This window comes from Zeus faber (genome assembly GCF_960531495.2).
Source record: "Zeus faber genome assembly, chromosome: 10".
NCBI lineage: Eukaryota > Metazoa > Chordata > Actinopteri > Zeiformes > Zeidae > Zeus > Zeus faber.
In genome coordinates this window covers 18,191,667-18,216,141 of record NC_137199.1, presented here as the reverse complement: position 1 = coordinate 18,216,141, position 24,475 = coordinate 18,191,667, and positions in this window count along the sequence as shown.

Here is a 24,475-nt window from a genome sequence, read left to right as displayed (position 1 = left end):
GATTATACGACTTTCAAATGAGCTGCAGCCATGGGGAACAACACGCCAGCAACGCCTGTCGCCACGGAGACATGAGCCGTGATTTGCCGTGCCATTAATCTCGCAGGGGAAATCTGGGATGATTTGTCCTCGCCACCAAATGAAGCTGTAATGCTTCTTCGCCGCTGTCTCCGTGGACGCGTCTCCGGAAGCGGCTGACAGGAGCGGGAGGCTTCCCGGGGTTGCGGGTCCCGGGCGAGGACCAGGGATGAGGCGTCGTCCTGAGACTGGAGGTGGCGGAGGGCGGTCGATCGCTGCCACTTCATCTATGGAGCTTGAAGATTCAAACAGAACGAGGCATGACCGTGAAAAACGATGATCTTTAAAGGGGAACATTTTTTTCACCTGAACGTTGTTTTTCGGTCGCCGGGAATCGACCTGAGTGATGGCGTCGGAGTTGCGACCACGTTCTTCTGTGCATGGCGGCTATTCTCTCAATATTGGATCAATTCAAAGTATTTCATGCCAATCACTCGGGTTGATTCCCAACTTTTTGATTCCCAATTCTGGTTTTGTGTTGCATTCATTTGCAAGGCCACTAAAGAGAAGCTGATCCATCTCAAAGCCATTTGCAGTAAACCTCACAAACCTCTGTACAAAAGTTTGCTCTTGGGAACACTCTAAACTGCTACATTCCCCCCAAATTATCAAAGCAGCATCAGAACATCACTATTCAAAGACATCTTTTCAACTACATTCTCCAGTGTTGCTGTGAATTTCATACATTATTACATGACGCCTCAGGACACGTTAGTGTCTTGAGCTACATCCAGAAGGATGAGGAGGAATTAAAAGGAACTTGCTGCAGCGAGGTGTGGAGTAAAATCAAATAAGTTATTACTGGAAGCCATGAATAGATCCTTTTCTCCGCTCGCGTTCTATCAGTACACAGACTAATATCTTCGTCGCCGTATCATTTTGCCACTTTCTGTGCCGAGGCCTCTCATCCTTGGCACCGGGTCACGGTTTCCATCCCCACCTGGGAAAGCTCTTTTCAGCGGCAGCTCCATGAAGGTAAACCCGGGTTGACCCCTGGAGCTCCTCTAATTGTCTGTCTTGTGAGCTCAGACAAGCTGAGTTTGAGCCCTGGCTCTTGGCTCCCTTGTAGCTCTTCCCTCTCAGCGTTGCAGCGAAAGCAGACACACATATTAAATACAGGAAAATAAAAATTAAGATGAGGTAATAGATCAGAATCAGAATGACTTTTATTTCGCTGGATGCATGCGCATGAACTCGAAATTTGTCATGGTGATTATTTGTGCATGTCTACAGACGATGAGCATTAAAAAAAAGCTTAACGGGCTGAGAAAAAAATAAAATAAAAATAAAATAAAATACAATAAAATGCAAAGTGACGAGAGTTTACGAAATAGCCCCCAAAAAACGCAAACTGACGAAAAAAGCAAAACAATAATAGTCAAACATATAAGATATACAGAATATATAATACGATCCTTTGCAACAATACTAATAAGAAATTATTTTTGTTTTTAGAAAGGCACCTTCTGAAAAGAAGCGCCAACGATCCCAACACAGCCAACAAACGCACACACATACACACACACACACTCACACACGCACGCACGCACGAACGTACACACACACGTGCACACAGGCACCGCTGCTCGTCTTGTCGGTGACAGATGTAAGCCGCAGTACAAACACAGCGGCATAATGTTCCCTCTCTCCATATGCCGCCCATTAAGCATTCATCAATACTGCTGTGGAACTGGAGCTGGCTGGAGGTGAGGCCACTAACCAGGCGCCCCCTGGGGGGCTTTCTGCCACATTAGCGCCGGGGCTGCCGAGACCCACGCCCAGCCCGCCATCCCACAAACATCGCTGGGAGCTGCCGAGAAACGCGAGCCCCCCGCACCCCCCACCCCCCGTCCGCCAAAACAGCCGCATTACTCCAGCATGGGTTGCCATCACGTTGCGCTGAATTATTCACTTCCCAAAACACAGAGAGGGAAAGCGGGGAGGGGATGATGGCTGGCTAGTGCACGTGCCCACTCTCCAGATGGGGCAGGTCTGCTGAATGCCAGCTTAGTATTAGGGGACAGAGAGAGAGAGAGAGAGAGAGCGAAAGAGAGAGAGAGAGAGCGAGGGAGCGGAAAAATGGGGAGAAACAGCGAACGAGGGACCAAAAAGAAGAAAAGCCCAAAATCCCCGTTAATGCGGCTCTCTGTCCAGAGTGACTTCTGAAAGACACAGCTCCATCCTGCGCCGAGAGGAACGCCACAAAGGAAGACATGAGGGAGGAAAGTGGGGAGGTGGCGGCCCCGCTGCTTCCATTGCCCCTGTCTCTCTCTCTCTCTCTCTCTCTGTCCCCCCCCCCCCCCCCCGCTCCCTCTCTCTGGCTCTCCTCTGCATTGTGGATCAGCCGCCTCCCTTTGTGCCGCCAAATCTGCCGCGTGGATTAGACCAGTCTTCCGGCTGCTCCTCGGAGTCAGCAAGTCTTCTTCATTCTCTCTCTCTCTCTCTCTCTCTGTCTCTCTCTCTCTCTCTCTCTCTCTGTCTCTCTGTCTCTCTCTCTCTCGCTCTCACTCTCTCTCTCTCTCTCTCTCTCTCTGTCTCTCTCTCTCTCCCGCTCTCTCTCGCTCTCTCCCTTTGCCTTAACGTTGGCAAAGCTGAAGATACTTAAAGGAGCTTTATCAGCTAGTTTGCGTCCTGCTGTATAATTAAACAAATCCAAAATAAAGGCCTCTCGATATGGGAACAACAAGCAAAGTCAGAACAGTACTATTCATTATTATTATAATCATTATTATTATTATTACTATAATCCATTGTTATTATTAGTAAAACTGTTAGTATCAATGTAATGGGTGTTCATTTTGATAATAATTATTATTATAATCATCAGTACTATACTGCTTACTTACCTTCTATGGATATATATATATATATATATATATATATATATATATATATATATATATATATATATATACACTACTCACAAAAAGTTAGGGATATTTGGCTTTCAGGTGAAATTTCAGGATGAACCTAAAATGCTCTATAACCTTTACAGGTGAACTTAATTTGACCTTCTCTAAACTTTTGAATGCACATGTCCAACTGTTCAATGCTTCAGTACTTTTTGCACAACTTGCTGTTCTCTAACAAGGAGCTGAACGGAAAAATTCACAACAGGTGTTTGATCCATGAATTGACCAATACATTTCCTGGTTCAATTAGAATTGGTATTTAAACAGTCCTCTTCATCATGCTGTTCATATTTTGACATCATGAGACCAAGACGACACCTAACAATAGATCAACAGTACCTCGCCATAGCGAGGCTTCAAACAGGATGTTCTCAGAGGGAGGTGGCCACTGAGCTTAGAGTGTCAGATTGTCATCAGCAGGCTGCATCAGAGATACAGAGAGACTGGAAGAGTCACAGAAAGGCATAGACGTGGATGTCCTTTGGCCACATCCTACACTGATGACCGCTTCATTGTAAACAGTGCCCTGCGGAACCAGATGATGAATGTCACTCAACCCCAGGCACATTTAAGGGAGGTGAGAGGCACCCAAGTGTCACGTCAGACTATTCAAAACCGTTTACATCAGCGTGGTCTGCGTGCTAGACGACCTGCATGCGAACCTGACCACACCACCAGGCACAGCCATCATCGTCTTGCATGGGCCAGGGAGCATTTACGCTGGACGAGGGACCAGTGGCCTCAGTGCTGTTCTCTGGTGAAAGTCGATTCACGTTGAGCAGAAATGATGGCCGCCAATGATGTTGGAGACGTCAAGGAGAGCGCTAAGCATCAGCCACCGTTGTCACCAGACGAGCCTTTGGTGGTGGTGGTGGTGTTACAGTGTGGGCAGGTGTGTCTAGTCAATACAAAACTGCCCTACACTTTGTGAATGTACAGTGACAAGGCCATTCTACCTGAATAACATCATTAATCCAGTCATTGTGCCCCTGCATGAACAACACAGGCCTCATTTCATCTTCATGGACAACAATGGTCCAGCTCATGGAAGTCGCATCATTAGGGAACGGCTGCTGGAGACTGGGGTACCTCAAATGGAGTGGCCTGCACTTTCTCAAGACCTGAATCCCATAGAAAACCTATGGGATCAGCTGAGTCGCCGTGTAGAGGCTTGTAACTCTGTACCCCCAGAACCTCAATGACCTGAGGGCCAGCCTTCAAGAAGAGTGGGGTGCCATGCCTCAGCAGACAATAAGTCGACTTGTGAACAGCATGAGACGTCGTTGTCAAACTGTAATTGATGCTCAAGGGCACATGACAAGTTATTGAGACATTGGCATTTTTGGTTGTGGTTAACCCACCATTGTTGTTAGCTTTTGTTTCAATAAATTGTTTGAGATGAGGAAATCACCATTGCATGCTTCTACCTAAATGCCCTACTTTCATGATATAATATCACTGTAGTGTGAACTTTTTACATTTTCCATAAATTTAACCCAAAAAGCCACCCAAAACTTTTTGTGAGTAGTATATATGTATATACAGTTTATAGTGTGTATATACAGTATATCATCGAGTATATACTGATATATATCATATATTTTACATATATTTCCGATATCAGCATGTGGCAGTTCCACCTGCCACATGCCACATGCCACAGAGTTTTCAGGGCCCTCCGAAACAGAGACACGGGCAGAGATGTTGCAAACACACCAGGTTATTGCAGAGAGTGGGAAGATGGTACAAGTCGGGAGCAGATGGGCACATGTCATGACAGAGGCTCAACCCATAATGTGTGTGTGGTGATGGGTGATTTACCTGTTGCTCATTGATTGCTCTGAAGAGCAACGGGTGTACAGCCACCCTGATCCCGGGCAGAATTACCTCAACCCGAGACAGGCGTGGCTGCTTAAACCACACCACACAGCACATTAGAAACTGGGTTCACTACTTCACATATTCAGCTGTACAAATGCTACTCCCTGACTACTGACTTCTGTTTATATGGGTAGATATATTTTATTTCATATTCATTCATCTCTTTGTGATTTGCATGCGCTGTTCTGACACCTTCGCCTGCTGCTGTAAAACCTGATTAATCAAGTGTTATTTCATCTTATCCCGAACCGTTCAAGCATTGCCTTCTCACATACTGTTGCCCACATATTGCAAGTATAATCTGAGATGTAAGAGAGGCTCTGCACCAATACACCTCTTTATTAGGGAGATCTTTCTCTGTGTACACACACACACACACACACACACACACACACACACGCACACACACACACACACACACACACACACGCACACAGCAACTTCTCTTCACACATTAAGGAAATTACTGTAAACTTTCCTCAGCTTCGCCAAACGTCTTTAATCTCCTTCTTCCCAGACGGAGCTGGTTCTATAATGATGGAGGTCTTTAGAAAATAAAATCCTGACTCACTGCTCAAACAGTTAGTGACAAAAATGCACAATTACTTGAAATTTCACTGCAATGACTCTCTCTCTCTCACACGCACACACACACACGCACACGCACGCACACACACACACACACACACACACACACACACACACACACACACACACACACACAGACCTCTAACTGCGTTTTTCAGCTTTCTTTTCACTCATCCTTCAGTAGCATTTCAATCAGTTTTGGGAAGCCTCAGCCAAGATCAAAATCCATCCCATCTTTGGGAACAGGGACATCCCTCTAATCAATGCTTTGATTGGTTTTATGATCACCCAGCATGTTGTGTATCCAAGAAGAGCGTTAACACAGATTAATGTTTATTTTACTCTGAGAACTCAAAAACATGAATAAAGGACCCTGAGTCACCAAGCAGTTGCCTCGGGCCCGGCGCCGCGAGGGGGCATGAGGGGGGCTCAGTTGTTTTTTTGTTTTTTTTTCTGCTACCCCAGTTAAAGTTTTATGTACCCTATAAAATAGCAAAAATAACAAATATTTTGGCCGAGATACAAGTGTTATAGAGACGAAAGTAATGAAACACCTAATTTAAAGCTTGTTTTCTGATCCAGTCTCTCTTCCCACTGCACAAACAGCATTGAGCGCCGTCCAGCTGTCAGCTGAGACCAATTCCACCAATAAAGACTCGACCAATGGGGACGCAGTTGGAACGCGTACATCATGAATATTCATATCTTGCCGGGAAAATAAATCCGCCAGTCGTCTGGACTTTCTCTTCTCCCTTTTCCTACCGTCGAACTAAAGTAATTTACGTTATTCTCCTGCCGTGATGATGAAAAAATAAGGAGGTATGGTCTTTTTTTTCCACACTAAAATCCCACAGTGGCGCCCTCTTAGATATGTCTATTATTTGGGCTTATATTGATATTCTGATTTAAAGAAAATGAACGCACAAAAAAAGAGAGCTCCGCTCTGCCTTTGCATGTCCAACGGTCCCCTCCATCAGCCCCCACAATACAGCTGTTTCCAACTGAATCTCTATACCCATTCACCTTTTAAAAAAGTGAGGAAAAAAAAAGCAGAAATAGACAAAGCAGGATGATAACTTACTGTTTTGCTATATTAAAAGATTTGCCCCCTCTGTCACTTCATCCTGCCGCCGGGCCTGAGTTTCCTATTCAGCTGTCGGAGCCTTTGTTGCCTCTATACAAGGAATCCTCATCAACAAAAAACGTTCTCCAATCTGTCCACTGCGTCAACACCAATGAGTGGGAATCATTTGGAGATCTAAAAATGGCCGTTAGATGGAGAGAAAAAAAACCATATTCTGCACTTAAAGGATTTCAACCCTCATCAAAATGTTGGTTCCCATCATTTATTAACTGTTCATAGCAACAAACACTTTGCGATTGAGAAACTTACCACTCTGCTGCAGCCTCCCACTGCGGTACACTGGGGCTCTGCGAAAAAAAGCAAAACATATGAAATTCTGAAAAAAAACATAAAACTTTGTAAAGTTTCAAGAAAAGCTGCTGCAGAAACCTTGTTTTTTTTTGTCTGTACACCCCCCCCCCCCCCGAAAATAACCTTGAAAAACATGGAATCGCGGTGGGACTGGCTTAAGCACAAGCACTGACTGTACGTTTGACCGTTGCTTGTATTCAGAAAACCCAGGGGAGCCAGTGTTCAGAGAGGAATGATGGATGTAAGTGTTTTCACAGCAGAATGTTCTGGGCTGTGACAGCTCAACACCACTGGACTCCTCGTACGTGCCTATGTGCTGTACGTGCAGCGGACAAACAACAAGGCAGCCCAAAACCCTGAGATGCTCGGCTTTTCCATCGCGGCATCGTAGGGCATCTCAGGGTGTCCACTGCACATGACAGATCGTTGATCACGAAACCCATCATCGCCGTCAACCGAGGGGTGAAAATCGGATCACTTTTCCATTGGTCCGACGGCTGCACTGAATTTGACAAAATGGGACCATAAGTTCTCGGCCCTTGCAGCCTGGAACCACTTGCGGATGGATTTTCATCTAGATGAGCTGATCCCAATTAGGACATTCAAAAATGTAGTGAAGGGCTTGGAGGAGAATTCAGTTAGAACTTGTAATTGCTTCCTTAGCTGGATGCGTTTCCTACTACAGTCTTCTAAGGCATGTGATGCTGTGAGTTGCTACTGCATGTTTAGTTTGAAGTGTTTTTAATGTTTGCTTGTACTGTATGTTGCTTGAAACACTGTATTGCTGCTATCGTGGCCAGGGCTCCTTCAAAAAAGAGACTTGTAATCTCCATGGTGCTTGCCTGGCTGAATGAAGGTTTAATAATGAAAATAAAAATAAACTTTTCATCATTGTCCTCGGGCGGGGGGCTTTACAACTCTTTGAGGCCTCGTCCACACTTTAATGGATTTTTCTGAAAAGGCATTTTCTACCTCTCGGTCCAGACGAGAACGCATACAATTTTTTGTGGGAGTCCACAGGTAGGGTTTTAGGGAGGCAAGTCTTTCTTGCCGCGGTGCGCCAACATGGCGACAGTTTTTATTGTACAGAGGAAAAAAAAGGCTCGCTGGCCAGAAGTATAAATAAAAAATGATAATCAGGCTGATTTTGGACGCAGAAGGAATGGCGTTCCGATCTGGCTCCTGGTCGACTGACGGTCCCGGGCGCCTGTCCCCGCTGCAAGACAGACAAACATTAAGAAAGCTCCCGGCCCCGAGTCGGCCCAATCAGCGCTGATTCGGCCGATTCGAGACAGCTTGGCGGCCGCGGGAAAGGGAGCCGTGCAGCGGACAAACCACGCCCCTTGGTCCGCCACAGATTTAATATGCTCACACAAGCACGCCAAGCCAGTAGGGGGTGATATGTCATGTCAAACACCACGAAATAATATTAGGAGCGTGCACCGCGTTGACAACACTGTGCTGAAACTCAATTTTCATGCAGATGGGGCCAAACTGCAGAGAAAATATGTTTTCAGGAATATTCCTATACGTGTGGACAGCGCCTGAGAAAAATGCTCCGGGCAGAAATGATTCCTCTGCTGGTAATTTCTCAGCGTGGGTGCATTAGTGCAGATCAGGTGTTGATGTGGCCCTTGTGAAACTGGGCTGACAGGGCCCCGCCACTAATCCCTCGTTAGCAAGGTAGTGCTCGCCTCCTCGCTCTCCCTGCTGGAGCTAATACCTGTTCCCGCGCTCGCAGGATAAGCAGTGCGCCGCGATTTCCCAATCCTGCTCGGCGACTTTCACCTTAATTATTTCCATCTCCGAGAAGAGCGGGCACACCGCGCGCTTTTGCACGAGCCCCGAAAAAGAGGAGAGGAAGAAAAAGGAAGAAAAAGATGGAGGGGTGGGCGCGTTCGGAAGGGTCTCTCCGCACACACCCTAAAAGCGGCAGGTGCAGCTCGGCAGCTGTTCTAGCTCAGAAATTCTCTTTCGCCGAAGAGTAGAAAAATCTGGAAAAAAAAAAAAAATCAAAACCCAGCGCGCTCTCACGTTCTTCAAAGACACGTGAGGCACACCAAACTACGCTTCCCGGGGGGGGGGGGGGGGGGGGGGCTCGTCCCTTGCACATTGTCTGCATGGTGCACACGTCTGCAAATGAAACCGTCCACGTTTGAAGACGGGCGCCTCCCTCGGATGTGGCCCACATGGGGCACGGATCAAACACATTACCTATTTGTTTCAGAAAAGTTAGCGCATCGACTGGTAGCATGTTTTTTTTGTTTTTTTTTCAAGAAAATAAAAGAGAAACTAAAAAAACTTCACCCCTTCTACCTTCTGGGGACTCTTTGAAGTTGCTGCTCTCAAACACTCTCATTTGTTCTTCTTTACGGGAAAAAAAAAATATATATATAAAATAAAATAAAATAAAAAAAGCCCGGCAACCTGAGGCGGAAGACGCAAGAACCCTGAACCCTGAAGAGCGACTCCGAAAAGCGGGAGGAGAAGCGGCTCTGCCCTTGGAAAGCAGCCCCTGATAAGATGATAAACTAAATATAAAATGTAAATATAGGAGCAAAATTAGTTTCTCACCGAGGTTTTTACTCGTCTTTGTGTAACCCCGACGTGCGAGCTGCAAAGAGAAGGGTATTGGTTTTTTTTTAACTTTCTCTCTGCAAATAGGGTTTTTTAAATTTAGATAGGACGTTTCTGTGCTCCACCAGGGGATACGAACATGGAAGAAAAGCGGAAATAACGGAGAAAAGGATGAGAAAGTACTTTTAAGTGAGCACACACACAATGTGGAACACGGGTCCCGGCGGTTTGGAAAACACCCCCCCCCCCCACCCCCTTCCTTCCTTCCCCCCTGAGGGCAGAAAACACTACACCCATGGGGGCCAGAGTATTGTTTTTTCCTTGGGGGTGGCGGGAGGGTGGGGTGTTCCCATCCCCTCCCTTCTCCCCGTCCCGTCCCATGATGCTTTGCTGTTTGGTGGCTGTGAGCCGGCCGGGCCTGGGAGAGCTGTTAGGGCAGATAACGGAGCAGGTCTCCAAACTACCATCTATTAAAACTCTCTCTCTCTCTCTCTCTCTCTCACTCTTCCTCTCTCTCTCGCTCTCTCTGACCGTACCCCTGGGGCCGGTGCCGTCAGAGTTTTTCGGGGAGGCGGCGCCCTGACCCAGCTGCTCCGTGAGGCCGTGCGCAGCTGGCCGGACGCCTAATGGCTGCCATCGAGAGGAGATGGAGTGTGAACACTTGAGATGTTCCTCCGGGGTGTCTCCGGCAGGGGCCGACCGCGGGGGCCTGAGAAACGCCAGATTGTTTGCAAACACACGAAAAGATAAGATGCGAGGAGGAGGAGTGATAGCCGAGACCCGGGAAGGGGGGTGGGTGAGGCGGGGGGGCGTCAGGGGGTGATCCAGGCTCAGCGGAGCTCGGGTGAATCTGGCTTTGAGCTCAGCGCTCACTTCACTGAACAACAAACAGAAAAACAACTGGAGGCGCCGTGAGGGACCGACTGGAGATCAGCGCTCTCCAGATGAAAACAATGCAGGTGGTTTATTTTTATTCAGCGGAGTCACTGCGGAGAGTCATTAGGATGAAGAACGGCAGGAGACGAGGAATCACACCTCCGCTGTGCACGCACGCCCACGCACGCACGTGCACACACACACGTGCACACACACAAACACACACACACCCACACACACACATACACACACACACACACACACACACACACACACACTCACACACACACACAGGCCAGGGAAACACATTTTGCAGATGCGGCAGAGGATTTGTGTGCAGGTTTAATTGGGTTTATGGTTTGTGTGTGTGTGTGTGTGTGTGTGTGTGTCTGTGTGTGGTTGTGAGTGCGCTGCAGCGAGCTCGTCATTGTGACCACATGTTCAGACATAGCTGCTCTCGTGGATTAAACAGCGTCCTCATTACAAACACGAAAAAAAAAAAAAAAAAAAAAAAAAAAACAGGCCCCAAAAGAGACCATTCACAGAACCAAAGTCATTCTAAACCGAACACAACGTGGGCCCCTCTGTTGTTTCGTACAACATGGCTTGTGTGGAAAATGCTAAGCTCTGGTCGGAAAAAACAAAGACGCTAAAACAATCTTTTATGGCAGATGAGACGGCAGGAACGACCACCAGGGGCCGGCAGCGCGGTCGGCTTTAGCTCATTTTCGTTGCCATTGTCGCGGGGGCAGAAAATACATCCACAATTAGAAAAAATAATAATAATAACATGACGAGGAGGGTTTTCTGAAGAGTTATCCAGTGCATGACTCCATGGGGAGTGGGGGCGTTTTTTTAATTGACTACAGGTCCAGATATTGTTGAGCATTCAGGGCGAGCTGGAAATTGAAAGGACCGTACCGGTGGCAAATTGAGTTTTAGTCCCATTTACTAGCCCGAGCACACACTCTGCAAAACCCCCTGAAACATTTTCCCGGTGACGGCTCCCGCTTCTACTTCTCCGATATTGTCTCTATTTTTGCGAAAAATTAGAGGAGAAGAAGAATCTTTAATTGTCACACAGCACACATGCTGGCCGGTGAAATGAGGCCTCTGCATTTAACCCATCCTTGGCTTGTCCTTCCTCCAGGGGGGGGCAGTGGGCAGCATTTGTGGATGCGCCCGGGGATGAGTGTCCATCGCTGGTCAGACGATGATGTGTGCATGTTTTTGGTGGGGGTCCTTACTGACGTTAGGTGGAGGAAACCCCATGTGAGCACGGGAAGAACATGCAAACTCCACACAGAAAGGCTCCTATTTGGGAGATAACCCGCCGGAGCACGGTGCCAACAGCGGCCCAGGCGGGAATCGAACACAGGACCTTCTTGCTGTGAGGCAGCAGTGCAATGCAATGCACTGCGCCACCGTGCAGTGAAAAGTTATTTGATTTTCCCCGTCATTTGTCACCAGTTCCAAATTCGAGTTCCAGTCCCACATTTTGCCGGTTGCCAAGGAGGAATCTCCCTGGGTTTGGAGAAAATACGTGTTCCCGTGGTTGCCAACGGGACGGGGGGACCCTAAAGATAATTTAAAGGAAGGTTTCTCACAAGATCGTTCCAACTTTGCAAAAGCTGAAAAAATGGAGACTACATTATAAATCTGATAATATCCGCGATGGGTTATAAAGAATACGTGCGCTGACTAGGAAATGCAGCAGACCGCACACGTGCACGGTCTGCTGTTGTCAGGCGTCGGCTGCTGTGTCCGCACACCCGCTGGACGCTTTTTAAATTTTTTTAATAATTTTTTTGAATTGTGACAGGACGCCGGCCAGGTCCTCTTTAAATTTCCCTGGGATTAGCATTAATTAGGACCCCGTGGGACTTCCTCTTGATTTCTTTCATCTTTGTCCCTCAGAATAACAATAATAACAACCATAAAAAAATGCTACCTAAACCAGCAAAAACAAAGCAGGTTTATGGGAATTACCTCGCTCTGATGATGCTGAAAAACAAACAGTGTGCGGTAATGGCTAAGCAACCCCCATTACGCCGCGACCCAAACGCGGTTTGTGTTGCAACGCTGTTAGATGAGTATTTGAAGAATACACATTGTTCCTTAATGAAATGCTCGGTGGCAAAAAACGACGTAATGCTGTTTGCCTTTCACCTCTTATTGTGTTCCTGTTCCCATTCAGCGGGACAAATTCCCCCAATCAACCTGCAGCCGATTATTGCCTCAAAGAGCCGACCTATTGTGCATCGCATAATAGTCGATGTCAGAGCCACGAGAAAAAAAAAAAGAAAGAAAAAAAAAGGAAAAAGTTAGGCAAAATTTTTTTTTTATCGCGTCTGAAATAACCGCAGCGTTAACGCAAAAAAAGAAGGACCGTTCCCCTTCAGAGGAGGCGTTCGACCAAGCCCCCCGCCGCCCTCCTTCTCCTCGGCGGCGAGGGAGGTTTTCTTTTTCTTTTTTTTTTTTTAATCCATTTTCGGAGGTTAAGGTCGACCTCGACAGGTTTTCGGACGCGGGCAAGACGCCTTCAAAGTGAGTCAGTGGTCTTCAATAAAGGCGGCAGCACCTAATCCTCGGAGAATGGGCCTCGCGGTTAGGTGGGAACAAAATTCCAACTCTCTCGCCCGACGGTGGAATGAAACGACGACCAATCCGGGGGTGGTTGCCGGGCTGACATGAGCCTTGTGCTACGAGGACGCGCGTTTCTCCATGAAGGGCAATTAGCGTGGCTCTGTGAAGTGAGGCGGGGATCCTCCAGCGATACTTACAGGTAGTGTTTCCAGGTGGTGCCAGCGCCGAGCGGAGGTGAAAAGAGGGGAAAGTAAAAGAACTTGTCAGGCTCCCTTTAAAACGCGACGGCGGAGACACTCGGAGGCGTTTCTCAAAGATCTCGCCGTTTTATTTTTTTTGATTTTTTTTTTTGCCCTTTACTCCCCCACCCCCCGCCCGCCCCTCTCTCTCTCTCTCTCTCTCTCTCTCTCTGTTCCTTCTCTCAGCCTCCTCCACTATAATGGTTATCTTGTCTTAAGGAGGCGGCACTTCTGGGGCCCCGCTATCGCTGAGGAGGGGAGGCATTTCCTTTGGAGAGGTTTCGGAATCTGTGCAGAGGCAGAGGTAGAACAGTGGTAGAGTGGAGGGAGGTGGAGAAGATGCGGAGTAAAGGAAGGTAGGGTGGAGTAGCGCGCAGTACAGATTGGAGTAGTAGAGGTAGATGGAGGTTGTACTGAGCTGAGCAGGGGTAGATCCGAGGCGGAGTCGAGGTAGAGAGAGGTTGAGTAGAGCGGAGGGTAGAGGTGGAGTAGAGGGACGTGGAGGTTGTATAGAGTGGAGTAGAGTAGATTCGAGGTGGAGTAGAGGTAGAGTTGACGGAGATAGAGAAGAGGGAGGTTAGAGGTAGAGCAGAGGTAGACGGAGTAGAGGTGGAATAGCGACGAGCGAGGTCAGAGGCAGTAGAGGTCGATCAAACGGAGGAAGAGCAGAGAAAGGTAGAGGTAGGGCAGAGGTAGACGGAGCAGAGGCGGAATCGAGCCGAGGAAGGTCAGAGGCAGTAGCGGTCCATTAAAAGGAGGTAGAGCAGAGAAAGATAGATGTAGAAGTGGAGAAGAGGGAGGTGGAGCACACACAGCGTAAGGGGAGTTAGAGGTAGATTAGGGGTAGATGGGCGGTAGAGTAGTGGTAGGTATAGGTAGATTAGAGGTCGAGGGAGGCAGATTTGGGGTAGACTACATGGAGGTAGAGTAGAGCATGGAAGCAAAGAGTTTTCATGGTCGCAGCCCGTGTCTCTGTTCCCAGGCAGCGAACCGAGCCAGCGTTTGGGTCAAAGTCCCAAACCTCTATTTTTCACGAGTCCCCCGGCGCCCGGCTGTGTCCTTGTGCAGCGCCGGGTCCCGCATGGCCTTGGAGCCGGCTATTTTCGGGCCGCTTCGAAAAAAACCAAAAAAAAACACAAAAGAAAAACGAACAACACCTGATTAAATAAATAAATAGATAAATAAAGAACCTGGACTACGTTAATCTATAATGGAACAGATGTTATCGTTTTTGTTGAATAATGCACAGGGGCCGCAAGCATCAAGTATTAATAACTTATTGAATAGTGTGGTTTCTGGTGACCTGCCCCTGAGGCACGCTGTGGACAGGATGAGCAGCATCCCGACACGCCATTCGGCACTGACTGAATGTGTGTGTGTGTGCACGTGCTAGTGCGTGGGTGGCCAGGCAGTTTATTGACGAGAGGCCGGCGTAATATTGGGATGGTGATGCCAACAAGGGCAGCGGACAGGGATTTTAAAAGCAGCAATTATTTCCTGCGGCATCGACTGTTGTGTATTTCAAGCTGTTTGGGCGTCGGGCAGCATCAGAAAAGACGTGACCTCCCTTATGCATTCATCCGCCGGTTCGGCTGCTTGTGGCTCCCAACCAGCCGACGCAATGATTTTACTAATTTTTCACTGAAGCCGGTGGTGCCACGTAGCTTTTTCCAACTCATTCATGAGGGCACGCGAGTCATTCCATTTAGTGCAAGGTCACAAGGCGGTTCGGCGGAGTATTGTTTGGGTTGATATTGAATGTTTTGTTTCCAAAGCCACTTCACCCGCCACACAGGCTCTTATATATTCTTCATTTTTAAGCTTCACTTAAATTTAAAATGGACCGCACAATCAGCTTTGGAATCATTTCAGGGGGTTGCGTAGAACGCCGTGTCGAGTAAATAGCCCGCCCTCCGCCCCCGAAAGATTAGCCTCTAACCCGAGGCTGGACTGTCAAGCGTCGTTCATTTCCATAATTCACAAGTGCTGCCACGTCCGGGCCGGAGAACCTACATTATTCACCGTGTTTTCTCATCCGTCGTATTCGGCGTAAGCAGCACTGCCAGGGAACTGCCCCGCGCTCCACTCCTCACTCCACGCCACCACAGCTCTCCCACTAAGCCCCTCGCGCACGGAGAAGAAGGAGGCCGTTGGGTTTAAAAAAAATGGCTGCAATTTGTGAAAACCTTTTTTTTTGTGTGTGTGTTGTTTTCTCAACCAAAAATTCCCAGCCGGCATTTAATGTTTATTCACGAGCGAATCAGCGTCCTTGGTCATGGTTGAATCACTGTTGAATTTTGTTTTGATTTTGAAAGGCGAATAAGCGCTATCATATCATATCACGACGTTGTTTCAACGTCTTACTTTTCAATACGGGTGAAATACGGTTTCGCATCAACGTGGAATTAAGTATTCATTTTGCAAACCGAATCAACGTCGAAATTCCAACTTGTTTCAAAGTCTTACTGTGGTGTGGGGGTGGTGTGTTTTAAGCAGCCACACCTGTCTTGGCTGTAGGTAATTGGGCCCAGGATCAGTGTGGCTGTACACCAGTTGTTCGTTAGACTAATCAACGAGCAACAGGTAAAACCCCCATCCCCACACACACACAGGAGAGGAGCCCTTGTCACGACATCATTATCATCCATCTGCTCCTGGCTTGTTCCACCTCGCCCCCTCTCTGCAATAAACTGTGTTTTCTACTCTGTCGTCTGTCTCTGCGCCGCAGGGCCCTGAAAACGCCGCTCAGGTGGCGTGTGGCAGGCGGAACTCCCCCACTTACTTTACAACATTGAATAAACTATGGAGTGCATTTCCTTTTCATTCTGCACTTACACAATCGTGCATTTAATCATATTATAACCTAGTTTGCAACTGGATCAACATATGACAATACTGACTGGATCAGTGATTTACATATTCCATGTTTTCAGTGCATTGTTTTGATATGCATCTTGCAACACTAGGATCCCTATACCATAAACACAAAAATTAACACCCCTAAAGCGTGAATGTGATCAACTGAAACTCCCTGGAAAAAGAGATAAGGCACCTTCCTGAATAAATGAGGGAAAGCAGCTGTTGCCATTTATCTCCCATCGATGGAAAAACGTTTCACAAGTCAGATTTCCAAACGTTTCTATCTGTGGTCCAGGATTGGGATGTTCCACATTGTACTGGGGAAGGAAAGCACTGTAGAAGCTGCCAGAATGAAAAATGAAAACACAAAAGACAATATACAATTTACAATATATATATAGATTTGTTTTTTTTTCAGAGAGGGAGGAACTGCTCAGGCGACAGCAGTAAAACATGAAACTGTAACAAACAAACAAAAAAGTTCTACTCCAGGCAATTATTACAACGATGCAGATATGACTAATTCCTGACCTTTTTTTTTCCCTAAATGGCTGAATGTTGTGAACACAAAAATTGTAACTATTTGACACCGACACCAAAAAGTGACAAAAATAGAATATTAAACTTTGATCTCTTGTTGGTCCAAAACCTGGATCGGCAGAGGACACGTTTTTCTCTCTTGGATGGTGTGACAAGTATAAAGATGAATGATAGACTGACAGCCAGCTGATGCAGGGTGCTTTCCCATACTGCATGTCATATTAGGATCATATTCCTATCACTCCACACCAAAAAATGACACCAAGAAACCTGTCCAAACCAATTTGACTGCATGTATTAATGATAGGGTTAGGTTTTCATCAGAATGTATGGTTTGAATGGCTTTCAACGTGTTGTCCACTAAAAGTAAAAGAGGCACAAAAATGAATTAAAAGACAGCAAATTAACTTATGTAATGTTGGAGTGACATCACTGATGGGAAATTACAATTTGGGATTACGTGGTGAAATTTCATGTCATTTGGATGAGCACAGCCTGAGATAGATAGATGGATGGATGGATGGATAGATGGATAGATAGATAGATAGATAGATAGATAGATAGATAGATAGATAGATAGATAGATAGATAGATAGATTGATGCTCCCCTAAGGTCTCCTATAGCGCTCCTTAGTGCAACAAGGTTGTAATAATTATCGCAAAAAACAAATGCCTTTTGACATTTTCCTCCTGCTCCTATTTTCAATTAACATTTTTTAAACTTAGCGCAGGTGATCCTGCAAAGCAAAGACTGTTGACATGGCAGCTTCCCATTTCCCCTTTACACTCAACATGACCATCATGGCATTTGAGAGAGTTCTGAAAAACCAACATATGTAATGTTTGAAATATTCAAGAGTCAAGATTCAAGATTCAAGAGGTTTATTCGTCACATACATATACATACTTTCATACGTACTATATATGCAGTGAAATGCCTTTACAACGCACCCGGAGATTATGCACAATAGTTACTAAACCGAACATAATAGCTAACCTTATTTCTGCCTTACTAACTAACTGAAACTAACTGATTCCTAAAACGTAATGCAGTTAGTGAATAGAATAATAAAAATACAATAAAATAAAAATTAAATTAGACTCAAAAAGATAATACAAAGTGGGGGTACAAAATAGAAGGGGATAGAGTTATGTATATGGGATAGACTATTTGTATATATATATGTGCAGTAAAAATATTTACAGTATAGTATACAACAGTATGACACAGCAATACAGTAATACCGAACAGAACAGCAATGCAGCGCAGTATGTAGTAACCCAGTACAGTGATGCAGTATGCAGTACAGTATGCCACATACAGTACAGTAAGGCAGTGGGGCCTGTGTGTGTGACTCAGTGATTTTTGTCAGGACCCCTGGTGAGGTCAGCGTTGACAGTTCTTATGGCTTGCGGGAAGAAACTCCGTCTCAGTCTCTCTGTTCTCGCTGTGTGACTGCGGAGGCGCTTGCCCGACCGCAGCAGCTGGAACAGTCCGTTGTCGGGGTGGTGAGGATCCTTCATGATCCTGCCAGCTCTGCTACTACACCTCCTGGTGTACAAGTCCTGCAGGGAGGGGAGGGTAGTTCCAGTGGCACCACCCTCTGCAGGGCCCGCCCGTCCTGAGCAGTACAGTTCCCAAACCAGGCAGTGATGTTGCCTGTCAGGATGCTCTCCACCGCTCCACAGTAGAAGGACTTGAGGATCCTCACCGAGACCCGGAGTTTCCTCAGCTGCCTGAGGTGGTAAAGACGCTGCCTCGCCTTTCTCACCAGAGTCTCTCTTTGTAAAGTGCATGATAAATCCTCCGCGATGGGGACTCCCAGATACTTGAAGCTGCTCACCCTCTCGACAGAAGTCCTATTATTCACCAAGGGCCCGTGCGTCCTGGGTTGTAATAATCCTCTCCTAAAGTCCACAATCAGCTCCTTAGTTTTGCTGACGCTCAGGTGGAGGCTGTTGTCCTGGCACCAGAGTGACAGGTCAGCCACCTCCTCGCGGTAGGCCTCCTCATCGCCGTCAATGATCAGGCCCACCACGACGGTGTCGTCAGCAAACTTGCTGATGGTGTAGGAGCTGGACCTGGCCACAGAGTGCTATGACTTATGAACAATGGAGGTTTTGGAAATAGAAGTTCTGAGAAATCAGCCTTTAAAGTTTGAGAAACATTTCCAGACCTTTTCACCAATTACACATTTAGAAACACAATTACTGCTTAAAATGGCGACGTAAGGATAGTGCCGTACTGCTTCAATGAGATAATGTTGAATGTGTTTTCCTGAAATTATATTTGATTCATTAATTTGTAGAAATATTGGAAAATGCATAATTCAAGTTAATCCTTTAATTTTAAGTATTTTTTTTTCATTCTAACTGTACTTAAATTATACTATAATGTCCAATCTATTATTGTGCAACTACTAAACATTCCCATTTTCTGAATTTTTAATTTTATAACAATAATCGTTTGAAGGAAGTGGCACTTTTCAGATCACACACATGAAAACTTATCACCAAGGGACAACAATTCCCAGAACGCAATCGGTGAGGTCCTCCCAGCCATTTGCATTCTGGGAATTGTTGTTTTCTGCGAACACACGCCGGTGGATCATGTGGCCTCAACATTTAAATATTTATCTAATATTTAGAAATCAAACTCAGTTTTGAAAATACGTTGAGAGTTAGAAAACAACTTGAGGAACATAAATCTGCGATAATCAAATTTTGGACAAAAAAAAAAAAAGAATTTCCTATGTTGTTTTTTTTCTGTCGAGACAAATGTAGTCTGTCCCAAAATGTGCCGGGTCAGCATGTGGGCCCATGTGGACACATTTGTGATCACCCGCTGCGATGGCGCAATGTGCCAGTTGTGTGTAAATGCAAAAAATGAGCGATAGAAAAGATGATTTGATTTGACAAAGTGTGAACAGGGTGGCTTCTTCTTCGCCGCTCGCATTGTCCCAGCTGCTCCCTAACAAGATGCTCACTGCTGCAACAAATGGAAGATGGAAGATGTATTGCAGCAATTAAAATTCAAATTGTTGCAGTTGTTAAAGATTTTACTTTCTTTCAAAAAAAAACTGCAGGTGTAATAAAACCCTCCTACTTGTTTGGATGTAAGTTATATGTAGCCCTAAGAAAATTGAACTCATATGAAGAAAGCCCTATTTTGAATCAAATATTTGTACATTTGAGTTGATTTATTCATAGGTTTATAAAATACGAACGTGAAGGCAGTTTTCTTTTCATTTACAAAGTGCCATAAAAAAAATGTTCCCCAAAATGGATGAATAATCGTGATTAGCCATAATCACAATGAAAAAATAATAATTTTCTTATAAAATAATCATAGTGATAATGATAATGATAATGATAAGTTCAACGTTGATTTATAAGTATTTTGTGAACCTTTTACAACCATTCAGCTTTAAACGTTGTTTCAACCACATTTCAGCGTTGAAGGTCGGTCACGTGCTGGCTGTTTTAAGATAAATTAAAGGGGAACTAAGATACTTACGAGTCATTAAGATGTAGATTTAAGAAGATTTGAGAAGATGTAAAAAAATGTATTTTCCCTTTGACAAATTGCAGCTTTTAAAAAAATATCCAGTGTCTTATTTTTTCAGTAATTAAATGGCTTAAATTCAAAAATAAAAGAAATGACCTTTGTATATTTTAGGGTTTCTCAAACTGAAATTCAGAGGGAATTTAAATAGTTAAGTGAAATTTAAGTGTACATTTTGAGTTGAGAAAACCTAAAAAATATAGCTTCCCAAATTGAGTTCCTTTTTTTTCGTTATTCATCACTGAGTAAACAATATATTATATGTATATATACTATATACTAAAACTGATCCAATGTCCCCAATCAGGTGATTTATTTTTTTCTAGCACGAGCCACTGGAACACGGTTAGCGTTGTTTGCACCGTTTCTATTCTGCTTTGGGCTTCGTCGCCCGGTTCCTTAGCAGCCATTAGCAGCGGTGTGTTAACCAGCGCAAGCCGCTGTTGTTTGTAGCATCCGGCCGGCGGTCGGAGGAGGGAGGGGCGGAGGCTGGAGGGTGGAGGCTGGAGGCTGGAGGATGGAGCCTGGAGGCTGGAGGATGGAGGCGGGAGGCTGGAGGGTGGAGGCTGGAGGCTGGAGGATGGAGGATGGAGGCTGGAAGCTGGAGGATGGAGGCTGGAAGCTGGAAGCTGGAGGATGGAGGCTGGAGGCTGGAGGCTGGAGGCTGGAGGATGGAGGCTGGAGGCTGGAGGCTGGAGGATGGAGCCTGGAGGCTGGAGGATGGAGGCGGGAGGCTGGAGGATGGAGGCTGGAGGCTGGAGGATGGAGGATGGAGGCTGGAAGCTGGAGGATGGAGGCTGGAAGCTGGAGGATGGAGGCTGGAGGCTAGAGGATGGAGGCTGGAGGCTGGAGGCTGGAGGCTGGAGCCTGGAGGCTGGAGGATGGAGGCTGGAGGCTGGAGGATGGAGGCTGGAGGCTGGAGGATGGAGGATGGAGGCTGGAAGCTGGAGGATGGAGGCTGGAGGCTGGAGGATGGAGGCTGGAGGCTGGAGGATGGAGGCGGTGAGAGGGAGAGGGAAAGAGAGAGAGAGGGGGGGGGGGGGAGATCTCGCCCTCCTGCCAAAGCCCTTCCTGCGGTGTGGCTAATGTCGGCAAACTAAATGAAAAATGAAACACAAGTTAACCGACATTTGGCCGCCTGTCATTCCGTGAACGGCAAACATCCCATATAAAATCTATTTGTTGGACGGCTTGTAAATTGAAAGCTTACAGACGGTTGCTTAGCAACTGGGGCCCGGGTTGCCAAGCCTGGCATTACTGCCAATTATCGCGGGCAGGAGGATTGGCAAAGCTGTTTTTAACCCCCCCATCCGCCCCACCCCCTGATTGCTGAAATGTCTCTTTCTCCGAAGCAAATAATTATTTACGGGAAGAACCTGTCGCTGTCAATACCATAATCCTTTCACCAATTTCATACATCAGAACACAGAAACCGATGAAAGAAAAGATGAACTTTCCATTAAGATATGCAACTTTTGAAATAAAATAATTAAAAGAAATGCTGCTGTGAGGGTCTTTGATGTGTCGAGATGTTTGGACTCTCTTCCATTCCTCCAGTCCTTCCTCAGCGTTTTTTGGGGGTTTTTTTTAGGGGGGGGGGTGGTGGCGTTTGTGTTCGCGCTCCGCCTTAATCCCATCCGACGGATTGAGACAAACAGCGTTTGGATCGCAACGTCGGCGATTTGAAAGAAGATCAGACGTTTAAGGCCCCCACCGCACACAACCGCCACCGCCACCACCGCCAACAAAAGTAAACAAACAAAATGAAAAAAACAAGTTTCAGAGCAAAGCGAGGGAAACTGTTTTAGAGTTAGTGCTCTACAATTAGATTGGCCAGATGTATGTTGCTGCCACACCTAGCTGCAAGGTATCGGGCTGGAACACTGATGAAAACTAATGTTGTAATTCTGCTCAGATATTGTACCTGACAATTAGATTTAGCCCGTCTTGTATGGGGGCAATGCACTTGTTGGCTAAGTGGATTTGCTTTCCCGTTATTGGTTTACATTCTCACCCAGAGCATAGATTCAATACGGATAATAATCACTTGAGGAGGGCTGAGGCCACTGCAGGGGTGTGGGGTGTAGGGGGTGGGGGGCGGGTAGAGGTGTGGGTGGCGGGAGGCTGGACAGCCACACCCCAATAAAGCCTGCAAGCCGGGGGGAAATACCGAAAAACAATCAGAATGCTCTTATTGAAACCGTAGCGCTGAAATGATTGCGCCTCGCTGCAAACTACCCATTGTGTGGAAAAGAAGGAGGGAGAGAACAAGGGAACCAGCGAGGACGGAGGTGTGTCTTTTTTAATTCTCATTGTTCTGGTCCCGTGTTTTGGACAATTTCGGCGCAAGCGAACGGTGGAAAGGATGATGGGTACGACATCCAAATGGTAGGTTACATATTATCGCACAAATCCTGATATCCACTGTCAGATTTGCTACACACAGGGGTGCGTATGAACCCGCTGCCATGGAGTCACTGCAACATTAACAGGATGGAAAGGGCTCTTCAACTTGAAAAGCAAAGATGCATTCTGTCTTATTTTCACCCGGGGTGCCTGCGGAGCAGCCCGTGGATGGCTACGATGTAAATATCCATCCATGTTGTTTGCGCAGTGGAATAACTTAGCATTTAGCCGCAGTGTAGAGTCTGAGGTGTGAAGCGCCTGTGTCACTGTGAGGCACAGCAAAACAGTTTTCATTAAGTCTTCCTTTGCGCTCAGATGCTGCTGCCTGTCTATTCCAGAAGCTAATGGCTCTCTCTCTCTCTCTCTCTCTCTCCGAGAGGAACCACATGTGAAATGCAAATCGGGTGCCAGTCGTACAACCCGTCAGGCCCCCGGCGAGTCGGCTGCCCTCCTGGAGGATAAACACAGACCAGGGGGCTGAACCGACAGCATTCACCTGAAAAAAAAGACAGGAGGCGGCCCGGTGTTCCCCAAGTCGAACTACCCTTTCATCGTCAGTGGGAGACGACGCTCCGAGGTGCGTCTTGCCCGGGATATGTGAAAAATACGGAATACGGGAACGAGGTCGGGGGGGTTCATGCGTAGATTGCCTTCAAAGGTGCGTCAAACCAAATGGTGGGATAATGCCGGGGATAACGAGACTTCTCATTACGGCGCAGGGGTGGGAAGCGAGGTGGCTGTCGCTTGCCTTCCCGGCCGTGGACTCCTCGGCGGTTCCCGCGCCGGGTCACGACATGTGCCGCGGTGAACAGAGGCTGCTGCGTGTCATTATGTGGCGGCTGCCGCCTGTCAGCCGCCATCCCCTCCGTACTGCGCCGTCTGGCCTTTCAGGTACAATTAGTCCCAGATAAAATCAACAATAGACAAAATCACTGGGTTGTTTCACTGGGTCGTTGGTAGGCAGCTCCGACGCTAGGTTGCAATAACCCGTCCATCAAATTTCTCGTCCAACATGAAATGTAATTGGCTCCACATCAAAAACAAAGAGCCCGCTGCGTGGTGTCAGCATGAACCGACTGGATGTGATTGAGACGTTAAGGCGGAGCAGTGCTTTTTTTTCTGCAATGGAGTTGAATCCTGACAAAAGGATAAAACGTCACTTTCACAAGTGGACTCATCACACACACACACACGCACGCACGCACGCACGCACGCACGCACGCACGCACGCACGCACGCACGCACGCACGCACGCACGCACGCACGCACGCACGCACGCACGCACGCACGCACGCACGCACGCACGCACGCACGCACGCACGCAGGCACAACACACACACACCACCAGCACCTGCCTTGAACACATCCCCGAACACCCTCCTGGTTACATCCATCCCTCTCCTTTTCTTCCCTCATTTTACTGCCATAACTATGACAGGAAGAGGCCACGTGCCCAACTGCTGTTCCAGTTTTCCTGAACGTAGTTAACTCGTTTTTTCGTCCGATGTTTATGTTATTCCTTGTGAATGTTGTTGTTGGTTTCTACGTTTATTTGTCTCACCCGTGGTACAATGATTAGTCGTTTCTAGATCAAAACATGGTAAGATGGTTCTCCAAAGAGGGGGGTTGGTGGCATTGCAAGTTGAGGACTCCACCTGCGGACTAACTCTGTCCTAGATGCTATGGCATCAAATACTGAGAGGCGAATTCTCAAAGAATGGATTGTGGCCGCTAATAGCACCATGCATTGCGCATCAATCGCGCTTGCTATCTGCACCGTCTCAGTGTCCGATTCACAAAGGATATTGCGTTAATGATATGTCAGCGCCAACACGCCCATAAAGTTTTTACTGCTGAGTGCAATTTCCCCTTGTTTTCCATGTGATGGCAATGAACTATGTGGCCCCATCTCTGCGTAACGGGGTCTCCCCCT